Below are 10558 nucleotides of genomic sequence, written 5' to 3' on the forward strand. Positions count from 1 at the left end.
AGAAACATAAATTGTCATTGTAACTTGAAATATATTCCACACAAACTGACTACTGTGATATTAATACTTTCTATAGACTTATTTCATTATCTCTATACAGGGTAGGCAAAGTAGAATTATAAATGGGAAATAATACAATAATTAATAAATAATAATATAAGAATAAACTCTGTATGTTGTGTACTCACAACTGTAAACCTACTTTGCCTCACTCTGTACTTATTTTTGCAACTTTCCAACAAAAGAGCAAAAATTGCCATCTCCAGCATTGCCAAATTCCTTGGGTAAAGATTCAAAACTAAAACACAGCTACAGATCTGGGAATTGGGTCTGAATTGGGTGACTAAAACGTGGGATCAGATCTGTGCTTCTTTTGCTATCCAGTGCTGCTTGTCAAAGCATGCTTTTAGTTGCCATGTACTTTTACACCCTTTAACACTTACTCCATGGGTTTATTTCAAATTTCACCTTTATGCAATTTTTTATTGGCTGATTTAGGTAAATGGAGTTCTGCATGCATCACCCACAGGAATCCAGTAATTTGCCTTCAAATTAGAGAATTGAATTTTGTAGCCCCTTCATGGTTACAAAAATCTTTTTATATGATACTTATTATCTATCTCCTTCACAACTATTTGATAGTCATTCTATTAACAGTGTAATAGATGACTTATAGATTATGCAAATATATGCAAAATGTCTATAAATTGCTTTAGATCTGTACTCCAGCACAGGAAAATATTGTTTCCATGTTAATTCATAAAAATTATATTTAGGTCATAGTTTAGGGGCAGCTAGTTCATTTGGTCCTCACCCCTAAGGCTAGCCATAGCCCACCCAAATTAATTATCTAATAACAATCTTCGACATAAGCATGAAGTATTATTCATAATAATGTAGGATTTTGTGAACCCACTGCAGCATACCTAACTAACCTAATTTTTATCATTGTTTTCAGAAAGACTAAACTGTCTAAGTTAGATGTATAATAGAAACTATAATCATCCATCAAATCACTACTGGGGAAAAGGCCCGCAAAATCAAAGCAAACGAAGTACAGATGGACACAAGTAGGCTTACGGTTTTAATACAAATAAATAATACAATAATTTAAAAATAATAACACTAGAAGAATAAACTCTTGTTTCATGTACTTACAACTATAAACCTACTTTTGCCCACTTCTGTATAGCTTTTATGATGTTTGAGGTTGATATTAATTGGGAAGGGATAAAGGCTCTTTATTGAAAGGAATACAAATTTAAATATGAATATCAATATTTATTTAGAATTAAAAATTATAAAACATTACAAATTTCATATAATAAACATTTCTAAATCTATAAATATTATAATATTTTAATTAAATGCTGATCTTAATCTTTCGTGTTGCTCTGTACAAAATACTACACACTGGGTGACTTATAAACAACAGAAATTTATTTCTCACAATTCTAGAGTCTGGGAAGTTCAAGGTCATAATGCCAGCATGACCAAATGTTGGTGAGCGCCCTCTTCCTCGTTCATAGCCAGCAGCTTCTGGCCCATCTTTACATGGTAGAAGGGGTTAGGGAGCTCTGTGGAGTCTCTTTTATAAAAATACTAAGCCTTGCCAGGCCGGTGTGGCTCAGTGGTTGAGCATCGACCTATGAGCCAGGAGGTCACAGTTTAGTTCCTGGCCAGGGCACATGCCCTGATTGCAGTCTTGATCCCCAGTAGGAGGTGTGCAGGAGACAGCTGATCAATGATTCTTTCTCATCATTGATGTTTTTATCTCTCCCTCTCGCTTTCTCTCTGAAATCAATAAAAATATTTTTTTAAAAAGAATACTAAGCCTTTCATGAGGACTCCACCCTCATGACCTAATCACCTCCCAGAGAGTCCATCTCTTAATACCATCACATTGGGCCTTAAGATTTCAACATATGAATTTGGGGGGACACAAATATTCAGACCATGGCAGTGCCTGACACATCTCTAACTTACTTTTTTTAAGTATCTTTTTTGCCCGCATAATCTTTAATAACCTCTTTGTATAATAATGATTTCAATATATCAATTTAATAGGAAGAAGAGGAATATGGTTTTGTATTCCCCTAATACAGCCGTGGGCAAACTACGGCCCACTGGCCAGATCCGGCCTGTTTGAAATGAATAAAACTAAAAAAAAAAAAGACTACCCTTTTATGTAATGATGTTTACTTTGAATTTATATTAGTTCACACAAACACTCCATCCATGCTTTTGTTCCGGCCCTCCGGTCCAGTTTAAGAACCCATTGTGGCCCTCGAGTCAAAAAGTTTACCCACCCCTGCCCTAATATGGCTGATCAATTTAAAAAATTATTATTGACACTTAGATGTGTAAAACATATGACTTTAGTCATAGACATAACTGTGGTTTGTAGTAGTGCAACAGATTTGTGACTGACAAAGATATGCTATTTTGTGTGATTTCTATCAAAAGAACAAAAAATTATATTTGCTGAATTATCAAGTATATTCCTGGTAAGTGAGAACTTCCATTTTGACCAGGTTTTTATGAAAACCAAATCATTTGCTGACAGTTTTTCGCAGACTGGCTTTCATCTCCATTGATTCTCAGCTTTGTTTCTTTCCTACCACCTTTAGGTCACACTCATATCATCATTCAACCTCTAGTCCTGCATTTTTTGTGTCAAGACCCCAGGTGAGTTGACTTAGTTGTGTAGGTGTTGCTCTTGCTCTGAGATGGCTAACAGTTACTTAATTGTACACAAAAGTGACTGTCAAACCCCATAGATATATAATCCATTTAAAACACACCAAATGGGTCCCCCCTTCCATTTCCTTTTAGCTAGTTCCCCAAAAATGCCCACAAAGACTCCAGAAATACCCAACACAACAGGAAGTGTGAAGGAAGAAAGTCTAAATGGAAAGAAACAGCCATATTTACCAATTATCTTATCTAATAAAGAAGGAATGTGCAAATTGACTGTCACGCCATAATGGTCAAGATGGCTGCACCCACAGTGGAGGCAGGGATTCCGTAACACAAGATGACTGCACCCACAGCAGAAGCCGAGTTCCTGTAATGAGCCTTAACAAGCAATCAGCAGGGACCTGAGACTGAGTGGCGCTAGGCTGGGGCAGGGGACCTGAGGTTGCACCCCCCGCCTAGTGGGGCTTGACAGGGGACCTCAGGTCGCACCCCCTACCCCAGCGCCTGGCCGGGGGACCTCAGGCCATGCCCCCCACCCAGCGGGGCTTGACAGGGGTGTGGCCGGCTGGGTCTGGATCTAGCCCAATGGGGGTGGGACCAGCTGGGTCTGGGTCTCTCACTATTTCAAGGAACATGTGGGTGGGCAGGGACTTGACTCTGGTTCCCGTGGTGCACCCCAGACTCTGACAGGAGGAAGATTTTCATATACATTTTACTAATTTTCTTTCATCTCTGACACTTCCATTATAGAGAAAGGGCAAATAGCAATATTAAAATACTTCCTCTAATTAATTCCCTTTTAATGTGCATGAATTTCGTGCACCAGGTCACTAGTAATTTGTAATAATTTCTAGAAATTTATGCAATTTAATTATTTTTAAGCAGTTGAATGTCAATAGTTATTTCAATGATAATTCATTCCCAAAGATAATACTACAGTGGAACTAGAAGGGAAACATGAGTTCAAAGAAAATAGGAACAATGTAAAATTTCTGACTATTTAAGAAAATCTTGTATTTTAAGTGGATAACAATGGTATCAAACCAAATGGTATTTGGGTTATCTTTTTTACTTTTGAAAGTGCTATAAAAAGTTTAACTTTAAAATGCCATAGTTTAAAATATTTTTAAAATACATCCTTTTACTTTTTAAATTTCTCACAGAAATTTTTAGATATTAATTTTAAAATGTTCAAAAGGGCATATGATTTTTTAAATGCACTATAGGCTGTGTATGAACAAAATTGCCTATAACCAGTGCCCTAGATTCTCTAAGCTTTTTGCCCCTTCAAGACAATTCATCAGTAATCTAGCAACCTGGATGACACTAGTTCCCATATAAATTTTACAGAACCACGAGCTAATATTTTATGCTCTTTATTAATGGGATTAAAACTTTAGTGGGATAAAATTATCCTCCCTTTAAAAAACCTTCTGAATTTCTTTTATTGTGCCAATCAAGAACCCTGTGGGCTATGCCCCTCTTAATGTACAAGTCAGGGAAGTTTGTTCGTCTTGATACACAGGTATGATCTGTAACACATCACAATTCCATTTTCTATCGGATGTCTGCAAATGCAGGGTCAAGTTTATCACTGAATTTAAATAGTTTCTCTTAGACTAGGTTTCCTAGCACCCAATTATTCCTTGGCCACCTCAGTTGTTGCTTGCCTTGAACCCACTTTACTTAATGATTTTATGATTTTATTGTACTTATGACTGAGTGGCTTACTTTCTTTCTTTGACCTTTAACTCACTCACTTGTTAAACAAATACGTAATGCACAAACTAGCTTGGATAAATTTGGTTTAAGCAAATCATCAAACTGAAACAAATAGAATTGAAATATACAGGTTAGATGATGTTATTACTGACAACTAGATATCATAAGAGTATCAAATTAATAGTATAGTTATTAAATAGAAATGTATATGACTAAAACGATTACATTTTCCTATTCTGATTGATAATTCGGATAATTATTTCTGTTTTGTGACCAAAAAAATATAGGAACTAGAACTAAGACACATGGGAAAAATCACAGATGTCATTAAAAAGGAAACAGTACTCACCTAAACACATATTATGGATTAAAAATATCAATAATAATAGTTGGCCAGAATTATAGTTAGCAGCCCAGTCTTAGTAAACGTACAAAAGAAATCATCCTGGAAGTAACTACATTATAAAACAGCAAACGGTATTCAGCTCTAAAATACTTTGCAGAGCTACTTAAAGTAATTAAATATAACCAATGTTATCTTTATAAAACATTACAGAGAGACTCTTTCAATTTAAGAAATGATTGCATTTGTGATAAGCCCTCTTTAAAGTAATATTTCACATAATAAATTGATTCTCTTTATTTAAATTATTCATTTAAATATGTATTTGTGAAAGAAAAATAATCCACTCAGTGGACTCTATTGAAAATTTAATATAGGAAGAAATTAAGTTGAGGGACTATTCTTGTGGCATACCAGTAATGATTCCACATAAAAATTACAGTCCACACCTTTAGATTACTTGAGAAATTCAATTAAGTCTTATTGATTCTTTAAAAACATAACAATAACAAAAACAATAATAAAACACCACATTATATACTCTAATATACCATCATTGTGGCAAAATATAGGTCAAAAAACCTTAAATTTTCTTATAGAAGATTGAATTTTATTTGTATCCTAGGTAATTCTCAGGCCAGTGTATAAGCTATTTTAGGCAGGTCAAGGCATTTCCTGACCTGCTGTAGGGAGTCTCTCTCTTCAGTAATCACACAATGCTTATGAAGAGGTTCTTCTTCAAGAGTATAAATATTCCATTTTCTCTTTTGACATTGGCAAAAAATCCACCATGAAAATGTTTATGCAAAAATTATTTAAAATGTCAATTATAAAGAATCACATATCTACTTCTGTTGACAGAAAAAACAAAACCAACTACCGAAGAAGAGGAAAGGAAGAAAAACATGCTAGGCAGCCAAAACTGTGCCCATATAATTATACAGTCTATTTGTTTATGGAATAAATGACTATCTAACAATATAATTTACACTAAAGTCATGCTAATTCTTCACGAACTTGGGTGAGAATTATCCAAAGCACCTCTGGTAGTTATTCTGAATAATAACTCCATTTTCTTCTTTCAGATCAATAATGTGAGCCATCATAAAGGGTGCTTCAAGAATCTGACCTGTGAACTTCATTTCCAGTTGGCTCTGGATAAGTGCTTCTCAAACTTCAGCTGCGTCAGAATCACCTGGAGGGTTTGTTAAACACAGATGCTGAGCTCCGGCCCCAGAGTTTCTGCTTCATTAGTCTTGGGGGTGAGGACCTGAGAATCTACACTTCTAATAAATTCCCAAGTGTTGGTGATGTTGTTGGTTGAGGTCCACACTTTGAGAACCACTGCTCTAGGACAGTTAATAAGCATTAAGGGGAGCGGGCCTAAGCCGGCAGTCAGACAACTCCCAAGGGCTCCCAGAATGCGAGAGGGCGCAGGCTGGGCTGAGGGGACCCCCCCCCCCAAGTGCACGAATTTTCTGCACTGGGCCTGTAGCCTATATATAAAAGCCCAAGCGACCGAACGACCGGTTGACCAGTCATTCAGTCGCTCAACACAGAAGCTGCCCCTGGTGGTCAGTGCGCTCCCACAGTGGGAGTGCCTCTAAGCTGACCGACCCATCCCGGTGGCCCACCAGTCCAGCAGTAGCCACTAACTTCCTCAGTAGTCCTGCAGGTCCAATCTCCTGAGAACGGGCCAGGCACCGACGGACCAGTGCTGCCAGCATGATCCCAACAGCACCACTGGCCTCCTGAAAGTCAGCCTTGGGCACCGTGGCTGCTTCCCCTCCCTAAACACCCTGCAAGGAAGAAACGATATAAAAGCGGCTGCCAGGTGGCTCCCAACAACCGGAGCGAACGTCAGCAGGATGGATCCGGATCCCGGGCTGGCAAGGGCATCCTCCCACCCACCCGGAGGGCACTTTGCGTCTTGGGCACCCCCCACCTTCCCTCGAGAGGGCACCAGATGCAGGGCTCATGGCTGGCAAGCGCCACTGCAGCAGCACAAGTCTCTTCCAATCAGGACTGACCGGGAGCAAGTCTGCAGCAGGTGCGGTGGGGCCAGGATGAGCAGGAGCGGCAGGTGGCATTAGACTGCTGGTTTCAGCCCAATCCCTGTAGGCCACATCGAGGGACCCCATCCATGCACAAATTCGTGCACTGGGCCTCTAGTTATAATGACTATGAAAGAATTGAGTAGGAAGGACTGAGTGAACAGCAAATGAAGTGATGTTTTCCATGAATCTGGAGACCAACTAAACTCGGAGTAAATAAGAAAACTGCAAAGACAGGATATTGGGATTTGAAAATGAAATTGTTTTATTTTATGATTTCAGGAGTAGATCAATCCTAATCATGATAAGATTTTGACCTAGCAGTGGGACTGAGTGGCTAATTGGGAAAATTATGTGAAGGTAATGAGAATGGAGAAGTCAATGAACTGAGAGGCCAGTTGAGTGGAACATCTGCATGTGCACCAGATTCTCCTGGTAATGGCAAGTCTCAGGGAGAAGAAGCTGTGAAAGAAGAGCTAAAGTGTTCAGGGAATGATAGGGAGGAAGCAGTGCTATAAAGGTGATGGTGAGGAGGAGGATGCTACAACTGGATAACAGGACCCTTAAAGATGCAGAATTTCTACAAAAGAATGGAAGAATGATCCAGAACCTTTGGGTTAATTTTTAAAATGCTTTTATTGATTTTAGAGAGAGGGAAAAGGAGAGGGATAGAGAGATAGAAACATCAATCTGCTACCTCTTGCGCGCGCGTGCACACACACACACACCCACACACACTGAGGATACAGCCTGCAACGTGGGCATGTGCCCTGACCGGGAATCCAATCATGACCTTCTGGTTCATGGATCAACATTCAACCACTGAGCCACCCTGGCTGGACTGGGTTAATTTTTTAAAAGTGTATTTCTAGCCATGGCCAGTGTGGCTCAGTTGGTTGAGCATAGTGCAGTGATGAGAGGTGAGACGCGAACTCATTTTTTTGGTTGATTTTTTTTTGTTAAATGGCATTTAAATATATAAAATAAATATCAAAAATATAAGTCTTTGTTTTACTGTGGTTGCAAATATCAAAAAATTTCTATATGTGACACGGCACCAGAGTTAAGTTAGGGTTTTTCAAAATGCTGACACGCCGAGCTCAAAAGGTTCGCCATCACTGGTAGTGCCATGCACCAAGAAGTCACCAATTTGACTCCAGTCTGTTGTGGGCTCAACTGGAGGTATGCCAGAGGCAGCTGATTGATGTTTCTCTCTCATTAATTAATGTCTCTCTCTCTCTCTCTCTCTCCCCTCCCTTTCCTCTCTCTCTCAAATCAATAAACACACACACACACACACACACACACACACACACACATATATATATATTCTGCTCACTGCTGTATCCCATCAGAGGCATTAATATTTTTTTGAATGAAGGCAATGGCAGTGGGTTATGAGAAAGACCTTGATCCTAACTGTGTGAAGTATGTGAGAGAACATCAGGGAAGGGTACAGAAGGAAGAGTGGGAGCATGCTGGCGAGTTGTTAGCATCCCATGGCATTCCGGTGGGAACTCTGGGAAGGGTTGGTGGGGCAGTGGGCATAGGTCATCGCTAGGAAGCCTGGAGCAGAATGGGGCCCAACAACAGCAAGACTGGATGAATGGAGGAACTTTCCTTTCAGGAAGTCTCGGACATTTGCTGGCTTTAGGGTTTCCAAAAGACTTAGAACCAACATCCCTTGGATTGATTGATTTTTTAAGGAATCCATGTTAGAGATGACAGCAATCATTGGGGTGTAGGAGGATCACAAGATTTGTTGGAAGGGGTTGCCCATCCTGTGGACAGATATGTTACCAAAGCTCCCTGGCAGGCAGGGTGCAGGTAGAGAATTGGATATTGGTTAATACCTGGGCGCTTTACCAAGAGTTCTCCCAGCAGCAGCCCTGAAGGGTGCAGGGCTGGCCCTTAGCTAATGTCAGGTCCTGTCAGGTTTTATGCTTACTGTCCCCACCTCAAATAGGCACTTCCAGCTTATTTATTTATTTATTTATTTGGCCTCCACACCTCCTATGCTCAAAGGGTTCTTTCTGCCTGGAATACCCTTCCTGTCCCCTGAATCCATTCACATTTTTTGGCATCCTTTCAGATCCTACTCAGATGCTATCTCCCTAACAAAGTTTTCCTTTACCACCCCAGCCTGGAGGATTGCTCCATATCTTGATCTTCCAGAGCATTTATTAACTGTAGAATTCATTTAGTGTTTAGTCACCGGTGGCCCTGTGACATCTCTCTTCAAGGAGTGTGTTGAACTCTTATTTATACCTTCTGGGTTGTACACTTTGTGTGTGTGTGGGGGCGGGGGCAAAGGGAGGCTCTATGGAAAGTAACCTCACAGGTGATCTGATCATAAATTCCTAACTGGGCAGATCATTGTGGGTAGTCACACCCCAAGCATATAACTTTCAGTAACAGATCTACCTTTGCCTTAAGCTAGTTATATCCATTGTTTCTATGCATCCAGGTTACCTTTAAAATAAACCTAACCACTCCCAAGAAAGCACATAATCTCGTTAACTGTCCTGGAACCCAATCCTTGATTTTTCCCACCTCCATGTAATCTTCCTTATGTTCCATTCTTAACCTCAAATGCGTAAAAGAAGTTACAAAACTGTTATTCTCTGGAGCATTTGAAATCTTGCTTTCCAGCATATGTCTTCAGTTTGACTCAAATAAATTCTTATAAATATTCTCTACAGGTTTGGATGTTTCTTCTGTCAACAACTCTGTGTTTGTATGTGTGTGTGTGTGTGTGTGAGAGAGAGAGAGAGAGAGAGAGAGAGAGAGAGAGAGAGAGAGAGAGAGAGATAGAGAGAGAGATGGGGCTTTGCTGTCTCTCTAGCTTCCCTGTAGGCTTCCTGAAGGCTGGGGCAAGTTTTGTTTTCCTTGGAGCCCCCATATTACCTGACATAGACCCTTTCACAGAGAAGGTGTTCAGATCATATACATTGATATGCTCTAATTTATTAATCATTAATATTCTATGCCAACACCCAGATGATAGTTCTGTTTACCTTTGAATGATTATGAACATAAGGAGAGTACTATGATATTTTTTTCTTACCATAAAGGTGTTGCATACTTTCTCTTTTCCATTCACAGATTCTTCCACGAACTGTTGGGTTCTCTGTCAAGCAATTCAATCTTAATTTTTCTGCAGAGGCCAGAGAGCTTGGTGGATAAAAGAACAGCTCCTAGAATCAGATGTCCTGGTTTGACAAAGAGCTCTGCCCCTTGCTAGAAGGGTGAGTCTGAACAAGTTACTTACCTTTTCCACACCTCATTTTCCTCATCTGCAAAATGGGGGTTATAATATCATGTTCCTCATTCATTTGTTGTGGGGATTAAATGGATTATACCATGTGACATCCTTAGGTCAGCACTTGGTGCATGATAAAGCCCTCAGGACTTGCTAGCTGTTATTTCTGGGTGACTAGAAATTTCCAGGTTCTCATACCTCTTTCCACCCTACTTTTACCACTAAGGAACAGAGAGCAGATGGTGAAGCTAGCGTGTCTCATCCCCACCTCCAGAGACCAGGCTGCAGTCTAAACTCTGCCACTTAGTTCATGTGTAATTTTAGGCAAGATGCTCAGCCTCTTCGGGGTGCTGTAGAGATCAGGGAGCAGACATCTGTGAAAGCTCTTTGTAAACAGCAGGCTTGCTTTACCCAAAGCAAGAACTGCAATTGAGGACAGGAAGCAAATTTAATTGGTTCTGTTTTGCAAATCTTACC

Source organism: Myotis lucifugus, unplaced genomic scaffold (genome assembly GCF_000147115.1).
Source record: "Myotis lucifugus unplaced genomic scaffold, Myoluc2.0 scaffold_15, whole genome shotgun sequence".
Taxonomy (NCBI): Eukaryota; Metazoa; Chordata; class Mammalia; order Chiroptera; family Vespertilionidae; genus Myotis; species Myotis lucifugus.